At 40.9% G+C, this 19,264-nt stretch overlaps 1 protein-coding gene across 1 annotated transcript in view; it reads left to right on the forward strand.

The window, feature by feature from the left end:
• Klp3A (kinesin-like protein 3A) overlaps positions 1–19,264 on the forward strand; it is a gene marked incomplete in the record, with an annotated part of 479,268 nt that overhangs the window by 48,464 nt on the left and 411,540 nt on the right.

The following is a 19,264-nucleotide window of genomic DNA, read 5'->3' on the forward strand; positions in this document are numbered from 1 at the left end:
AAAATCTCCGCTTCCATTTTATTTTTTTCAAGGAGAACAAATCTGCAGTACCTACAATTTTTTCTTGAAATTTCCCTAGAGTTTACTTCGCAAAGAGAAGAAAAAAACATATGTTTCAAACGTTTTCAAGAATTGATGTTGAGTAGTTTTCCATTTGAAGATTAAAGTACGACAGGCGAAGTCTACAACATCGCAAACCAAGACGTGGTCTGGTAGTTTCACCGTCGATGTGCCACTTAAAACTTGATTCAAGACTGAAGACCATGATTTACCACAGGAGGGCTTTTTAAATCGTAATTATTTGCAGTTGGATTTGTTTCGTTTTGAAATGGAGGTAAATATATTTTCGTTGAAAAGGAGCTTGCAGATAGTTATCGTTAGGTAAGTATTAATAAAATTCCCAAATGGTTAGGTATTCCAATCGCTCTGTTTACTGGAGTGTAATAATGCACTGCAACAGAAATATAGCTCTTGTTGGAAGGTATCTTTCCTAATATCAGGGACTGTATACATTTCTTTTAAAACACTTGTAAATTTCAATTAAAAAACTTAATAAAAACTGTTAAAATGTAGAATTTTTGAGATTTTTTTTTCAAAATTTACAAGAGGTCAAATTTAAGTGCAAGAATCTTTTGTTTGAAGGTATCTCTTTCCTAGTAACAGGGACTGTATAAACTCTCTTAAATAACTGGTAAATTTCAATTAAAAATCTTAATAAAACTGTTAAAATGTACAATTTTTTAAATATTTTTTTTTTTTTTTGCAAAATTTACAAGAGGTCAAATTAAAGTGCAAGAATGGTGTGAAAAAACTCTGAAAAATAAACCACTGGTTTTCCACCACCTTTAGTGTGAAATCCTGACCGGACAAGGATGGGCCCGGCCCGGAGATGGAAAATGAAATTTCAGAAGGCTTGAATTAATTTCACGTGATTTGATATTTATTATTATTTTTTGGAATCGTGAATTAGACTTTCGGAAGTCCGAAAAGCGTTTCAGATATCCTTCCTACTGACGCGGCAGTATACGGTACTCTAATGAGGTACTACGCACGAAGGGGGGGGGGGGCACTAGCTCCAACCCCCAAGTAACATTTTTCAACGGAAAAATCGCGATTTCTTGCGATTTTGTCGGCGATAAAATCGCGAAGATCATCAACATCTGAGCGATTATCCTCGATCTTGTTGCAATAAAATCGCGATTCTATCGCCCGGCAATTTATCGCGATATTATTGCAACAAAAATCGCGCGATACGTGGCGATTTAATGTCGATTTTATCGACGAAAATTGATCGCGATTTCAATGAACAAAAAATTGCAATGTGTAGCGATTTAATCGCCATACCTATATCGCAATTTTTTCCTCTAGTCCAAACGAAAACATTTGCAACGCGTGTATTATTTCTTAGGCTTGGGGAAAAAAAAGTCAAAACTAGAGTCACTATTGCCAGGCGTTTCATGGCCTCCTAAAAGCATCCCCAAAAGCTTCAAAAAATTTTATGAAAATTCACGCGAATGAATTTCATGAAATTTTACGTAAAATAATTTCACGAGATTTTCCATCACTGGATGAGCCAGTTTTGGATTTTGTCGTGTCACTCTGGTCGAAATTTTCCGTACTTTCTGATTCAAATGGAATGATTACAAAAGTTTGGCGTTACCCGGACTTTAGCGGTGAAGACTCCCCTCTACCTCTTATCAAGGGAGCCCGTGGTCAAGGCGTGGTGAAAAGCATCTTATCATTTCTAACTTCAAGAATTATTAGGTACCTTTCCCCCAATCATAAAAAATGAGGAACGGAGACAGTTTTTTGCAGCTCGCCTGAAAAATCGGTTTTTCTGAGGTACATGCTACGAGTTTCACCATCGATATATACTTTTCGACGTTAAAACTCCCAAACCCACGTATCTCATTCGCGAGGTATAAAAATCTCTGCTCTAATTTTATTTTTATGTAGGTGAACGAATCAACACCATTCATTGAAGTTTCCACAGAATTTTCTTCGCGCAGAGAAGAAAAATCATGGCAGTTTTAAAAAATTAACCGTTAAATGGCTTTTCATTGAAAAAATAAAACACGACAAGAAGTCTGCAACGTCGCAAACCGAGACACGTGGTTTGGGAGTTTCACCGTCGTTTTACTTAGCGAGGGGGGGGGGGGGGGCAGAACCCCTAACACGGGGTTGGGAGTTTCCAGACTTGCTGGGATTCCAACACTGCACCCAGGCCCTGTGAGGGCCACCCTGAAGCTCGAAAGTTTCGCATTTGGTTTCGCATTGTATGATGAATTGTCAGAAAAAGTGGCATCACTTTGCTGATTGAGATTATACTCAGGGCCTGCCTAGTCGTTCTGGGGAGCGGCCTCTGTGAAAGAGAAGTCCCCTTATCAATATTTGTGGCGCCAGCAGCTAGGTGCTGGACACCCGAAACCGCATTCTAAAACAGCTTGGTCGGAACTTGTGAGCTGCAAGCTTCACCTCATCAAATTAAGTCTTGTGATCATGTCCAGGGCGCAGAAATGTAACTCATAGGCTCGCAAAATTTTCAAGATAGCGATATATTTTACTCACCGTATCTCTCTCCCTTTCTCTTCCTATGTCCGCTCATCAGGATCGAACTAGCCAGGGGTTTCGGAATGCTGGCACCCCGGGCCATGGACCAAATGCCCGGGCCCTCGGCGTTGTATTTTCTGAAAATACACTATTGCATTCTATCATGATGTCGGACCTAGACCTGAGACCTTTTTAAGAGCATCGATCACGGGTCGTAGATCACGCAAATATATGCGCCATTCAAATCCGTGTGTATGTATTTATATTTTTTTTGCCAGATAACCTGCAACCAGGTGACTCAAGATCAAGGTTTTTCATGAGTACATCAACGATCACGGAAAAGGTTCATTCGAACTTGGGGGAGGGGGGGGAGCTACTGAATAGGCGGTAAAAGTGGAACCTTCAAAGACTCCAAATTCAATCTTTTTTTGATCTTTAAATCTCTTAAATCTAATATGACGGGCCCTTGTGGAAATGTGGTTTCCACCCGGGAGGGCCCGGCATTGAAAGGGTGACCTTTTAACGCTGGAGGGACCTCTTGTGTGGGGTTTTGAACTGCTGGGTCCCGAAAATTTTACTTTTTACTCGACAGGCCTCCCCGCGAGAGCCCCGAGCTCCGTTAGAAGGCACATCACCCTGAAACTCCAGAGGCCAAAAATTGAATTTTGCAGAAAGACTGCAGAAAGACTGCTCGATAAAAGATCTGGTGGCCAAACGGGGCCCGTCAAGGCTCCCTCCCCCTCCCCCCCCCCATCCCCGGTCCAGAATGTGGGGTCATCGTCTGTCTGGAGTTCCGGACCTGAACGGGGCCCGTCAATGAGACTGAGGGATCCAAGAAATAGGTGGCCTCCGTCATTCAGATTTTTTCTACGTTGAGTTAACTTTATAATTTTGCCCTTTATCAATTGGACTACATTTTGCAATTTGGAACTATAAATTCTAGCCCGGTTTAAAAACAACATGTGTCATTAGTTTCCCTATGCACATGAGTGTTTTTCCAGAAGAGCCAGAATTTATAGTTCCAAATTGCAAAATGCAGTCCAATTACATACTGATGGAGTGTATGGCATTATGTCGCTTCTTGCTATGTAGTAAGAGGAGCAAATGCAACGGGAGGTGCAATTGAAAACTAAACCTGTAGACTTTTTTTCAGTTCAGACATCCGCGTTAACTAATTCACGTCAATGTACTAATTTCAACCCCCCCCCCCTTCTGTCAAAAAATGTTTCAGAAACAGTGAAAAATAGCGTAAGTACCGAGAGGTTCAACTTTTCACAATTTACCGGGGGAGTACCCCGAGACCCCCTCTCCCCAGCCTCGGGGCGGCCCCTTAGACCCCCCTTGAGGGCTGTAGCGTAAAGCGGACCACGGGTCCTCAGCACCCCGTGCCTAGGGTGTACCTTATTTTTGAGTTTTGCGAAAATCAAGTTGGTCAACCCCTAACAAGTTTCTATGTACCTAGTCTCTAAATGAACCCCCTATAAAAGGAAACAATTCTAAAAAAATTTTAACCCGTGCCTCAAAGGGCCTAAATCCAAAATTCAACAATTTTGGCAAGCGACATATCAAGTCGTAAGGAAAATGCAGGTTATGGTTTTTCGGGCGGATATTTCGTCGGTTTTGGCGTATCTTGAAGCGTAAGGTCACAAACGGCCCAATGACGATGTGAGGCTACGGGCCGGCGCGCCGCGGCCGGCCGCTGAGCGCGCGCGCAGGGCAGGGTTGCGCATTGCCGCATTGCACCGGCGCGGCGTAGAGGAGCGTACGGTGCGGTGGGAGGGGGATATCCGGTGGAAAAGCATCCACATTTTCTATCCATAATGAAAATGCATTTTACTTTTTCAATATAGATGAGGAAATATGAGACATACAGGGAAGTGATGAAAAGAGTGACACATAGTTTGTATACGATTAGGAGCGTAAGTGGGGAAACTTTGCCTTAACTACAGAACAGCCATGAAAATCTCCGGGAAATAAATTTCTGCTATTGTCAACGTGCCCGTTGATAATCAAAACAGAAAATTCTCACCCACCGTAGGTACCGAAAACCACTGGTATTTGACTAATTAAAAAGATATGTGCGATGTTGTCGAATAGTAAGCCCTTTACGCGATCAAATGCGGTTAGTGTAAATGTAATTGGAATAAAGTTGATGAAAATTTTGATGAAGGAAAATTTGCCCTAAATTCGTGTTATTCGACATTGCTTTATCTATCTTTATATGCTATATGCTCTCCTCTGCTGCAAGAATAATATCCTTCTCACGGTGGTTATGATGCATTCTCGTTCAGGTTTTCGCTGAAGAATTAAAAATGCTTTATCCTCTTCATTTTCCATGAGATCTTAATAATCGATTCTTTACCATAGGTTTAAATGGCATAACAATCGATACATCGCAATTCACGCCACGCTACTGCTCCACTCATAAAAATTTAAACATTTTTGAAAACATGGACACTATGTATCACAGGGATTCTAAATTTTTCATTCCATATTGCAATTACCAGATCAGAGGTTTTCCACGCACTGCCATTGACATTCATGTGCAAACACTTGGAGCACTTCCCGCATTTAGGGTAATTTTCTTTCATTAAATTTTTCATAAACTTTTCCAATTACATTTACACTAACCGCATTTGATCGCGTAAAGGGCTCACCTACCATTATTGATGTCGCTTGCCAAAATTTTTGAATTTTGGATTTAGGCCCTTTAGGCCCTTTGAGGCACGAGTTAAATTTCTTTTAAAATTTTACCTTTGAGGGGGTTAATTTAGAGACTACATAGAAAATACTTGATTTCCGCGAAACTCAAAAATAAGGTACACCCTACCCGTGCCTTATCTTCCCAGGACGGGCCTGCCTCTCGTATTCTGCTCAATAACAAGGCATCCGCTGGTAGATTTTTTTTCTTATGCCAATTATAATTTTTGGATTTTTCTGGATTTGATGTCCCCTCAGAATATATAGGTATATGGCAGCAGTATTGCACCATCCTGTTACTTCCATATTTATCAGGCAGAGATGCAAAATTTCATGGAACTTCCTAAATTGAAATTTTATGAAATTTTTTTAAAAAAAACTTCTGGAATGGACTCTCCATCCCAAGAAATGGACAGTTCCCTATTGACTTCTCGGATAAGTGTCGCAAGTTCCAGACACAGCCTCTGGAAAATCTTTAACATTTCATCTCTCAGCAGAATGAAATGTCAGTTTGCATCCCTGGTTCCTGAGTATGTGTTAGAGACGTATATTCAATGCTTTTATATTTCCCTCTTGGTTTATGTTAAAATCGTCAAATCGATTCAAAACGGATGGCTGTCTTCTGGGCAACCGAGATAAAACCAAGGGTAAATAGTTTTTCATGGATAGATCTTGGTATGGGTAGCGGTCAGCGATGAATTGGACACGAAGAATAATCGCGTTTACAAGCCGCGCATAAACGCAGCTTTTCGTGAAACTTTTCGAAGGAAAATTTCATTAAATTTTTAAAACTTTGGCAATGGACTCTGTATGGCATGAAACGCATAAAAACAATATAGCCTTATAATTTTGAAAAAAAAGACGTGACATTTCGAAGTTTCCTATGACGAATTTTACGGATAGTTTTCACGCGTTGTATACACAGTCATGCATTGGATAGCATGCCTTTGGGAAAGTATGCTGCCAGCGGTCCCATGAGGAGGATGTCATGGGGTTGAGAAAAGGGAGGATCCCTCTTCTGAAATTTTAAAATTTCAAAGAGTCTCTAATCCTAATGTAAATTTAAACTTGCAAGGCTTTTAAAACTGCAGCCGTGGTATGAGCGGGTGCCCTTTTGTGTATGGGGAGCTTTTCCTCCAAAATTGGTATACAACGACCCGCTGGCTAGGAGAGACTGCGATGCATGTGGTATCGTAATTTTTCTCGGTTCAAAATGTAAGAGCTGCAGGAGATAACGCTCAAATTTGAATTTATTGTGGGTAACATTCTTATAAAATTAGCCTGATCCTTCCAGACCAGTTCTCCGGGGAGCGCCGTAAAATTTTCGGAAAAGAGCAGACGTTCCTAGCATCGAATTTTAGGCAGTTTTACCTTAAGATTTTTGAAACATTTACTATGCGTTTTTCTTAATGTATAATAGTCTTTGTATAACAAACAAACAACGTGTAGGTATTAATAATGACTTCCAACAGCACGGCGCGGCGCGGCGCCTCGTAGACTCGACTCCTACGTGAATTTGAACCGCGCGCTTCAAGATCCGGAAAGGAGAGCAGCCGGAAATCTTGCGAGTTTGTTGCCATGTAGCTCGCCTCGAGGACTTTAGTTATCCAATTATCGGAACGACGCGACGTGCATCAGAGCTGTGCCGAGTTTGCTATGGAGTAGGTGCTTGAGGCAGCGTTGGGAAGAGGGTTCCGGATTCCGGAACAACGAATCAACTGCAAGAACGCGTATCTTGTTTTTTCCGCTCCCATTTTTTATTTTTTTTTTTCATTTTTCATTTTTATTTAGTAGGTATCAAAGGGAAACAAGTAAACGATATCGCTTGAATTTTACTCTCTACTTGGCCGATTTGTATGATTTTTGCGGCTATGACGGATGATGGTTCCGAGAAAAGATCACCGCGGTGATCAGGAAAATATAGGGTTTAGGGTTGTAAATGTTCATACTGAACCTAGCTGTTGATGAATCAATTTAACTAATTAATTTTTTTTGTCTTTACCGTGGACCATACAAAAAATGCTAAATCCAAGGGAGACGCAACTTTTGATGGGGTTGTTCTTTGAATTTTTCATCAATATTAAGTCATACAGTGAGTTCTGACAGTAAAAAAAAAGGTTATGAACAACTTGTTAAAACTTTCTTTCCCTAGAATTTAAGTTCTCGTTTAGAGTCTATAGTAAGGACAAGATGTCTTAAAAAAATAAAAAGTCATTTGAACCAACCCTCCCCCCCCTTTTATTTACTTAGATCATGAACTTTAGACTCAGCAAAACAAAAAATTTCCCTAGGCTGCGCTAAAAATTTCATGGTGAATTTGCAGAATTTACTGAACTTTGTTTTCCATTTTGAACCAAAATGACCAATTAGGAAAGCTAAAGCTGGGATCGTTCTTTTCGTTTTAAACAGCTCTCGGTTTCCTAGTTTTGTGGCATACAACCACGGACATATGTTACATTTCCGCAATTTAAGACGTTTACTTAGAAGGTCGTCATTTTGATGAAAGTTAAAACCTTTTCACCTACGACTTGAAATAACATTTTTCTTCTCTTTTTTTTTAAAGGAGGTAGCCCTAGAGGTTCGGATTTGAAGAAGTTGCCTCTTCCGTGCTAAAGAGGAACTCCCCTAAAAAGTTTTGAGGGAAGAGGCAAGTTGGTGGTTTAGACGTAGGAACTTCCCCAATAAATTACAAATTTTCATAAACACCCCAAATAAAAAAAATGGCAAGGAGGCGGAAACCGTGATGTTTCTATGTGCTAATGCTAGGTTGACAAGGCATGGAGATCGATTTCCTCGCAGGAGAAGCATCAAAATTAAAATAATGCTTTCTTTTCCGTAATACAGTGCGTTTAATCGCATCATTTCCAGGAAAGTTACAGACTGTTTTGACTTGAACGCAAACGGCTTGCATATATTCCGTGGAAAATCGCACATCGACGGTGAAACTACCAGAGGACGTATCTTGGTTTGCGACGTTGAAGACTCCCTGGTAGTCTCACCGTCGACATATCTTTACGCCCCCTCCCCCTCCCACATGTAATGGTGCGAATACCCTCGTCTCTGCACAAGGCCGAGTCAGATTTTCCAAGGCCGCACCAGGAAACCTTGGTGAAAGTCCGAATCCGAGGCAGGAACGCTCCACCAGCGATGCTTTTCCTTTAGAAAGTATCGTAGGTTGCTTATAGTTTGCCTTCATTGCCATAGGATAGAGTCCCTTTATACCCAGAGTTACGACAACTCACTTTTGGTTGGGCCAGGATTGGGCTGAAAGTGGCCTAAAAAAAAATCCAATTCTGATTGGTTCTCGCTCATGGAGGCCGAAACGAGTGCACTAAGATGGCGGTACCTCGAATGTGAACAAGAATAATGAAAATATTACCTAATTGTGGTTTATCAAGAGTAAATTGTTATTTCCATAGGTCCAAAATGTAAATAGATTAAGAAATTATTCACAAACCAATCTCATTTTCTTTTTAATTGATCACTTTGTTGATGTTGTTGTTTTTGTGTGACAGACAACGCAGGATTCCTGATCCTGATCCTTATCCCTCAATATCGTTCGTTTGGGTGCACTCGTTTCGGCTTCCATGGCCAGCCAAGGACGGCTGCCAGTCAGCTGATAATCGAGTTGTCGTAACTCTGGGTATAAAGGGACTCTACCATATAGGATAGGCAATCAACTTGGAGAAGAGGAGTCGAAAAATCGGGTCTTTAATGTTTGGATGCGATTATCATGGAGTCTGTCTCAGGAATGCTGGCGATGCTTTTCCTTTTTCGTCAATATCGTTCACTCATAGTTAGCCTTCAATTTTGCCGGATAGGCAAAAACCCTGTTTAAAGGAGCCGGTTAACGAGTTTTACCCAAAGAAGGTGCTCAGCTCATGCATGCTGCCGAATTGGGGGAATATCGCGCTTTATAGCACGAATATAGCACATACTTAGTTAGTGGTTGAGTGAACATTATTAGTTTTTTTTCATGGTTTGATCAGAGGAGTAGATGAAATCAGTGTCGAGTTAACAGGTTAACGAGTCTGGCTCTGGAATGCTGGTAATGCTTTCCCTGTTCGTAATATCGCACATTTAAACTTCGCCTTCAACTTTATTGGATAGACAACAGACCTAGAATCGACGAGTTTAACACTCCGACAAAGAAAACTGCTGATTATTAGAGATGGAAAGTGGCATTTCATGAAATGTCAAAAGGCTGGAATAAATTTCACATAATTTTATATGTATGTGTTTTTGGGAATTAATAATTGGACGTATTTCTGTCAAACAGAACTAAGCGCCATAGGGAGAGGAAGGTAGAGGGGGGCTTTGATTGGCGGCGGAACCGGACGTCGGGCTCATTCCGTCCTATAGTCGCAATGCTTTTCCATGGCGCTTAGTTCCGTTTTAAGCGTCCAGCCCACATACAAACTAGAGGCTTCAAAGAGACTCATCGATGCCTTTCCTGGCCCTCTCATTGGCCAGCGGTTTAAGTCGGGGCAATCGATGAGTCTCTTTGAAGCCTCTAGTTTGTATGTGGGCTGGACGCTTGACAGAACGTGCTATCCGGCATTCTAAATTCCTCAAAAGGAACTCAAATTGGCGCTTAGTTCCGTTTGACAGAAATACGTCCAATTAATCCTTAGAAGTCCGGAAATCGTTTCAGCTGCGGTCTTCCTGTTGATCCGGCAGTATTATGCTGCCCTTATGAGGTGCTATAGGTAGCCCCAACCTAACCCCCCTCCCACCCAACCAAACGAAAGAATTTGAATGCGTGAATGTTTTAAGCTTGGATTGAAAAATTTTAAATTCGAGAATCACTGTTTCCTGGCCTCCTGAATGCATCCCTACAATTTTAAACAAATTTCATGAAATTTCGTGCGTAAAATTTCACGCGAATAAAGTTCATGGAATTTTGCAGATGATGCACCATTTGGAAGAACCGAGAACTTATAGTTGACGTTCATAATGAATAATAAATATTACAATAACACTCGGATAGTTTGCCTTCAATTTTATCGGACAGGCAAAAATGTGGAAAACAAGAGTTATGATGTCTCAGTCCTTTACTTTGTAGTTTGCCGGTACCTAAGGAAAGCTTCAAAACAAATTAATTGAATAGGTAGAAAAAGAGAGAAGGAAAAATAAATAAATGACATTAAAATAATCAGTTTCCATGTCGAGCGAGCACAGGAAACTAAATAAACAGTCAGAAAATTATTGGGGAAGCACCACGTAATCAATTCAAACGCCGCGCCTAGAGTACCTTTATAGACAGAGTATGGCCATTTCTGTTCCGGTTTTTCATTGGTCGCGAGCAAATAGGCTGACACGATGCTCTTAGGGCCGTAAATAAACAAACAAGATGGCCGTTATCAGCAAGCAAGATTGAGGTTATGCACATCTTACATCCTCCTGTGATAAAGGTGAAAGGCAATTTAACGATGTTTTCGTGTGTTTTTCGTGTGCTATTCGTAGATATGCTCGTTTAAATTGTTACTGCCGCATAATTGAAATTTTTGTCAAAAGCTTCTCATCGATGTTACGGTGAGCCGCCATCTTGTTTGTTTATTTACGGCCCTAAGAGCATCATGAAGCCTAAAAACTCGTTGACCAATCAAAAAGCGGAACAATTTCCTGTAGTAAAAAGATACGAATGGCCATACTCTGTCTATAAAGGTACTCTAGCCGCGCCAAGGCTAGAGGATTCTCTTACGTCATCCAGATGACCGGCAACGAAAACGGCTGCCTGGGTTTTTTCTCCACCGATTAGATTTATATGTAAACAAATTAGACTTAAACGTTTTAGACGTAAACCATTTAGACCCAAACTAATTAGACCTGAACAATTAATTAGACGTAAACTAATTAGACGCAAGATTTAATGCGACATTCCCAACAATTATTAGATGTTAAATAATTAGACGACCCTTTTTTAGACGCAAAACAATTAGACCTAGTGGTCGTTAGACGTCTAACAATTAGACGCTAACACTTTAGACGTAAACCTTTTAGACTTGAAAAGGTTAGACTGTAAATTTTTAGACGTTAACTATTTAGACCCAAACGGTACCGATGTTTACTTTTTGCAGGCAAAGACCCCCTACGATGTGCAGGCAAGATGGCTGCGTCGCGCGACGGGAACTCAGGGCAGTTCGAGTATGGAACGCCGTTAGTGTCAAAACCCTTTTCTTGCGCGCGCGGAATTTTTTCTGGCGCGCGGAATTTTTTCTGGCGCGTGGAATTTTTTTTCGGCGCGCGGAAAGAAAAAACCCGTTTTCGATGAAAATCTCTGAATTTCCGGATTCCGTGCCGGTTTTCGATATATTTGCGCCGTTTGTGTCAAAACTATTTTTGTCGGCGCGCCGCTCCAAATCTGTTCCGCGCGCAGAATTTTCGGTACATCGATTCCTGCTTGCCGATCGTGTCAAAACTGTTTTTTCCGGCGCTGCACCAGAAAATAATTCGAAAAAGTGGCGCGCGGAATTATTTTCTGGTGCAGCGCCGGAAAAAACAGTTTTGACACGATCGGCGAGCAGGGATCGATATATCGAGAATTCTGCGCGCGGAACAGATTTGGAGCGCCGCGCCGGAAAAAATAGTTCTGACACAAACGGCGAGCAGGAATCGATATATCGAAAATTCCGCGCGCGGAACAGATTTGAAGCGGCGCGCCGACAAAAATAGTTTTGACACAAACGGCGCAAATATATCGAAAACCGGCGCGGAATCCGGAAATTCAGAGATTTTCATCGAAAACGGGTTTTTTCTTTCCGCGCGCCGGAAAAATATTCCGCGCGCCAGAAAAAATTCCGCGCGCGCAAGAAAAGAGTTTTGACACTAACGGCGTTCCATAGTTCGAGCACTCTCTTCCCAATACCTACTCTAACCCATCCTATCGTCCGCCGCCTCCCTACCCCACCCAGCTCGTAATTCTCAAAATACTTTGGCAAGATATTTTTCTGATATAATTTAAGGATATAATATAATTATTGACATAATTATTATGATATAATTTATTTAAGGATTGAGGATGGAGAATCTTTAGAATTTATGGAGAAATCACAAGCTTGTGTGGGGGCCCCAGCGTTCTGAGGCATTGAAATTAATCTTAAACGTACCTATTTACATTTTGAATTTTGGTGGAAAATACGGGGGGGGGAGGGGGGCTTTAATTTATATCTGAGCCATGTATGTTTGATTAGAGGAATTACTTATTGCTAAATAGGCAGAGGATGCCAGATGATAAGGGATGAGTTTGAGGATTGTATGCGCACAAGGTATAAATGTTTTCAGGATAAAGCTATGGCAGCTAAAAACTAAGATAGCATCCTTCCTTCCTTATTGGAATCAGGCGTAGATCTCAGGAAAAATTTAAAAAATAAAAGGAGGCTATCCACGTGTGGGAGAAACACACAAGTTACTTAGAGTACTTAGAGTTAAATTTTAGGTAAAAAAGATGTGTAGTTGGTCGGTAAGATATTGTTTTAGCAAATTTTTCAAGAAATGTGCTAAGTGCCTCGTATTTACCTATTAACAGGAAGTTTCCAGAAGTTGTACCATTGTGTTTGTGCCACAAAAAGAAATTGATAAATTTGTGCGAATGTTTAGTTAAAGTTTTAGCTTGATGGTTCATCTTTACATGGAAATATTTTTGGTACAATTATAATTTCCACAATGAAAGTCTGGCAACACAGCTAACTTAGCAAAATCCCTCATATTTCTTAGGAATTAAGTCAGATGTGAGGGTAAGATTTATCCCCCCCCCTCCTCCTCTCAACTAGTTCCCCCAATGCGCACAGAATGTACTAATAAGCAGCATAAAGCAGAGGGAAAGATACAGGTATAATTAATAGATAGGTATTCACAACATGGATGATTTCAAAATTTGACATCTGAAGCATGTTTGAGATAATATTATTCTTCGGAGGAGGCTGCAGTGGGTGCTGCATGCATGTACACAGCCTGGCAAATACGTAAGTACAACTCTGCGTCTTTACCGACCAACTACACATCTTTTTTACCTAAAATTTAACTCTAAGTACTCTAAGTAACTTGTGTGTTTCTCCCACACGTAGATAGCCTCCTTTTATTTTTTAAATTTTTCCTGAGATCTACGCCTGATTCCAATAAGGAAGGAAGGATGCTATCTTAGTTTTTAGCTGCCATAGCTTTATCCTGAAAACATTTATACCTTGTGCGCATACAATCCTCAAACTCATCCCTTATCATCTGGCATCCTCTGCCTATTTAGCAATAAGTAAATCCTCTAATCAAACATACATGGCTCAGATATAAATTAAAGCCCCCCCCCCCCCCCCCGTATTTTCCACCAAAATTCAAAATGTAAATAGGTACGTTTAAGATTAATTTCAGTGCCTCAGAACGCTGGGGCCCCCACACAAGCTTGTGATTTCTCCATAAATTCTAAAGATTCTCCATCCTCAATCCTTAAATAAATTATATCATAATAATTATGTCAATAATTATATTATATCCTTAAATTATATCAGAAAAATATCTTGCCAAAGTATTTTGAGAATTACCCTGGTTGACTTGGGTTGGACTCGTTTAGAAATTTAATCTCAATCAAAAATGCCAATTCCCTGAGCTGAGCAGTTTAATTTTTCTCCGCGAGTGAAATTTGTGCTTGGCGCCATTAGGAGCAAAGAGTAGGGGAGAGGAGAGAGCAACAGAGCAGAATCCTGGAGTCCGAGCGAGCTGCACGCACGCTCCACCAGCTAGCTACTCCCGCTCCATAGAGAAAAAAAAGGAGGTGTTTGCATCTTGAGGATTTGTACCCACCTATGTCATCAATGTAAACAAGACGCTCGTTGAGGGTTATGTTGACGCTGTAAAAACGGACCATAATGTCCGATTTGTTGACTTAAATCAACTCTTTATTTAATTTCAAGCACTTTTTATAGAATGACTTTTTCCCTTAAATTACACCATTTCCAAGAAAATCGACAGGATAAAAACGTCGCTGTACCCAATGACGTCATCAAAGCTATAGATACTCTATGAAAAATTCCAAGATGCCCGAAATGCAAACACTCCCGCTCTGTGATCGCCTGCACCATGGACCAAATAACAAGTCGGTCATTTTGAGTTCACGAATGACGTTTCCAATGCTCATGCTGGGCATTGGATGTTCTCCCAGTAAAGTGTAAAGTCTCCAAATACGTACTTCACTTCAAATTAATTTTTTTAAATTATAAGGGTTCGAAAAAATGAATGATCATTTAGGTATTCCTTTGTAACCACCACAGTCCTTTTCTTTGATTATTGTCCCAGTTTGATTTTTGTTGCCATCTTGAAGTTTTGTGACGTCAGGCGGGTACCACTTTTGCCAGGCGACTACCGAATCTGTAGCGCGCATTTTTCAAATCTTCGCCTGCTCTCAACAAGATTAGAACAAGATGAGGACGAGAAGCATTGTTTGATAAATGAGATGACGATGAGATATAAATTAGATATAAATGATCCGTCACATTCCTTCCTAGAAATGTGCCTGTTCCAGCTGAATTTAGTTTTTTATTTCTGAATGATGAAAGAATCTCAAAGGATCGAAATATGACTAATTACTAGCTCTGTAGCTTGCAAGATAACGCCCTTACCTGAGTTATGAATTTTTCCAGTATCGTTGAAATATAAGTAGAGTACCTAGTAGCGGCACCCAGTGTCACAGTATGTCATACCTATTTGATGTACCTAGGTAATTCTCATCCAAATAAGAGAAGAATAAATATTTACCTTCATTAACACCAAGTAGACGAAAGTTCCACTGTGAACTTAGTTGGCCAATAAAAATGCAAACAATGAAGCAATTATTTTTATTTCCTGACTCCAAATGGTAAGAATTATGGTAAGAACTCTAAGGCATAGTAAAAACTGTATTTATCATTCCTCAATAAATACAAGGTTGACTGTTTGCATGGAAATGATAGTACATTAGTTGGCGGCTTATCTATTATTCTAAACTTCAGATTAAGTTGATGAAGGTAGCAGGTTGTTGTCAGCAAGAGCTGTTGATATGAGTATGTAGTTTAGAATGGTCAATTTTTAATTCTGCCAGAGGAGCATCATTAGTATTTAATACAAAACTCTCAGGGGTCTCTGGATACTATGCCACCTCTTATCAAGAATGTTTATGCTAATTTTGTTGCTATGTGGTGATGGGAGAGATAATTTCAAGATTATTTTGGTAAAAGTCGGACAAATATGAGGATGCCAAGTTTATAAGAAAATCTCACAAACCAAAGTGAACATTGTTTCATGCCTCTGCAATTTTCAGCTTCGGGCTAGGTTCTCGCAAGAAGGTCAGCACAACGCGCTGATCAAACTTTTGTGGAATTTCTTGTTAATTTTAGAATGTGTGCCAAAGTCACAGTAAGTATTCCACAAAAATTGCAAATCTGAAAAATCTAGAAAAATAACAAGTACCTCTCAGCCTCCGCGCAATTCGCACCCCTGCTAATAAATGTTGGAGAATAGAGAACACTTTACCCTCAAAACATTACTCGCACTGAGTTTAAACTAATATGTAATTATATGTGTACGATGGTGGATCTGAGCTGTACTTACTTACCAAACTTTGTTGAGCGAAGTTGTTACTTAGGGGAAATTCATTAACTGCTGCCAAGGATTCACAAACTCTGACCTTGATAAATATTTCCGACATATACTTGAGATACAGTCAGATGTTTGGAATTCTGGACATTCAGTTATTGTTCACATACAAAAGAAATTGACTAACAAATACAACCGTTTTATATTTACATAACTGCTCAACAGAACATACCGACAGTTGTGATTAGTTTCTCGACAGCACTCTGATAGCGGTAGGATAGCTAAAGGATCCCTACCCTACGGCAAAAATGGAGTTGATTGAAATTTTGATTCACATGGTGCTAATGCTGTCAAGACTCAAGACAAAATTACACTCCACGCACAGTCAAAGAGTATTTTGATAAGTAAGATTATCCATTAAGGAAGTTGCACAAATCACAAAATCAAACCGAAGGACACGGACAAACCAAGGAGCCAGCCATAGCCAGCTCAGAAACTCGGCAATTCAGTTTCTCTCACTGCAAAAGGTGGAACCATCCAAAGTACCATCAATGTTAAGTTGAAGGGGTGAATTACTTATTTAAAGAGTGCTAAGTCATTTTGGGACTTTTTCGAAGAGATTTAAAGGAAAAAATTGGAAAATGCTCAACTATAAAATGAACGTAAACAATCCGCCATTGTATCATAGAATAATAACTAGCTGACCCGTGTGAATCTATCAGAACGCCATCAGAACGCATACAGACTAAGCGACCAGGACTCGCTGAACAATACCGAGGAGGCCGCGCGGCGTAACTTAGTTCCGCCCGCCGCCGCTGCGACGCTCACGCGACCTGTTCGCCTCACAACCTCTTGCGATTGCGACGTACTCCACTACCACTGTCACTGTCTCATTAATAATTTTCATGGAACGATACATGACAAGTAATCGAACATTACCGACTCGGGATTCCAAAGAAGATGTCAGCCCCCCCCCCCCTTCCATTCCATTGTCGAACATCCTTCCATCCACCGGCCGTATCAGAACGCACCTTTAGCCGTTTCATGGAATCACAACTACATAGGCGTAGCTGGGGGGGTCCTGGGGGGGCCTGCCCCCCCCGAGAAATCTCGTCCCCCCCCCCCCCAAGAAAAACGGGATCCTCCATTCCTCGACCCCACTCCGCTCTCTTCACTACGAGAGGTGGTCCCATGCCCCCCCCCCCCCCCCCAACCACAGAAATCTCCTGGCTACGCCCCTGCACAACTATGATAGCGAATAAAACAAATTTGGCCCTTCAGATTTCCCTGAAACTTTTTCAGTGACTTTAGTCCGTTCCCTGGTAAAGGCCCCCTGGCTGGTAAAGATTTGGCCCCCTAAGAACACGAATTATAAAAAATTGGCCTTTCAGATTTCCCTGAAACTTTTACAAGGGCTCCATACCGATCCTTCGAAAAGGAAAACAAATTTGGTAAAGAGAAGAATCGATTCCATCGACCCTGAAATCGCATTCTTGGCGCCATCAGAACGATTTTTGAGCCGTTTCGTGGGACCTATGCAATGATCGCGAATAAAAAAAAATGGTACGTCAGATCTCCCTGAAACTTTTTCAGGGACTCTAGGCCATTCCCTGGAATAAGAAAATAGCAGTCGCAAAGAGAAGAATCGATTACATCGACCCTGAAATCGCGTTCTTGGCGCCATCAGAACGATTTTTGAGCCGTTTCATGGGACCTATGCAATGATCGCGAATAAAAAAAAAATGGTACGTCAGATCTCCCTGAAACTTTTTCAGGGACTCTAGGCCATTCCCTGGAATAAGAAAATAGCAGTCGCAAAGAGAAGAATCGATTCCATCGACCCTGAAATCGCATTCTTGGCGCCATCAGAACGATTTTTGAGCCGTTTCGTGGGACCTATGCAATGATCGCGAATAAAAAAAAATGGTACGTCAGATCTCCCTGAAACTTTTTCAGGGACTCTAGGGCATTCCCTGGAATAAGAAAATAGCAGTCGCAAAGAGAAGAATCGATTACATCGACCCTGAAATCGCGTTCTTGGCGCCATCAGAACGATTTTTGAGCCGTTTCATGGGACCTATGCAATGATCGCGAATAAAAAAAAAATGGTACGTCAGATCTCCCTGAAACTTTTTCAAGGGCTCCATACCGATCCTTGGAAAAGGAAAACATATTTGGTAAAGAGAAGAATCGATTCCATCGACCCTGAAATCGCGTTCTTGGCGTCATCAGAACGACTTTTGAGCCGTTTCATGGGACCTATGCAATGATCGCGAATAAAAAAAAAATGGTACGTCAGATCTCCCTGAAACTTTTTCAGGGACTCTAGGCCAATCCCTGGAATAAGAAAATAGCAGTCGCAAAGAGAAGAATCGATTACTTCGACCCTGAAATCGCGTTCTTGGCGCCATCAGAACGATTTTTGAGCCCGTTTCATGGGACCTATGCATTGATCGCGAATAAAAAAAAAATGGTACGTCAGATCTCCCTGAAACTTTTTCAGGGACTCTAGGCCATTCCCTGGAATAAGAAAATAGCAGTCGCAAAGAGAAGAATCGATTACATCGACCCTGAAATCGCGTTCTTGGCGCCATCAGAACGATTTTTGAGCCGTTTCATGGGACCTATGCAATGATCGCGAATAAAAAAAAAATGGTACGTCAGATCTCCCTGAAACTTTTTCAGGGACTCTAGGCCAATCCCTGGAATAAGAAAATAGCAGTCGCAAAGAGAAGAATCGATTACTTCGACCCTGAAATCGCGTTCTTGGCGCCATCAGAACGATTTTTGAGCCCGTTTCATGGGACCTATGCATTGATCGCGAATAAAAAAAAATTGGTACGTCAGATCTCCCTGAAACTTTTTCAGGGACTAAAGGCCATTCCCTGAAATAAGAAAATAGCAGTCGCAAAGAGAAGAATCGATTACTTCGACCCTGAAATCGCGTTCTTGGCACCATCAGAACGATTTTTGAGCCCGCCCATGGGACCTAGCAATGATCGCGAATAAAAAAAAAATGGTACGTCAGTCGACCATTCCAAGGTCATTCGAAGGCCCGTTGTGGATTCATCCCCGTGGCGCTTCTTATAGCGAAGCTATTTGTTATTCTATGATTGTATATTGTATCAAAGCTGACGCACAAATGAAACAAGCGCTAAACACAAGGGTAAAAAGTACATACGTAAATTGATTTTGTTTTATAAGGAAAATGGTGAAAAAGTTAGGAAATTCATATTGGAAATTGAAGCTTTCAGATATAAAGAACTTCAGATAATTAATACAGTTTATTTAGAAACGGAGTTAAAGAAGGCAAAGTTAAGGAAACTCAGAAGGAACAGGGTATTTTGTAGGAAAGGGTTGGTAGGTTTAGAATTGAATCGACGTATCGACGTATCGAACAGCGACTATCGGTAGTCTCGAAAAACCCCTGTAAAATACACACTAATACAATAAG

This window comes from Bemisia tabaci, chromosome 6 (genome assembly GCF_918797505.1).
Source record: "Bemisia tabaci chromosome 6, PGI_BMITA_v3".
NCBI classification, from domain to species: domain Eukaryota; kingdom Metazoa; phylum Arthropoda; class Insecta; order Hemiptera; family Aleyrodidae; genus Bemisia; species Bemisia tabaci.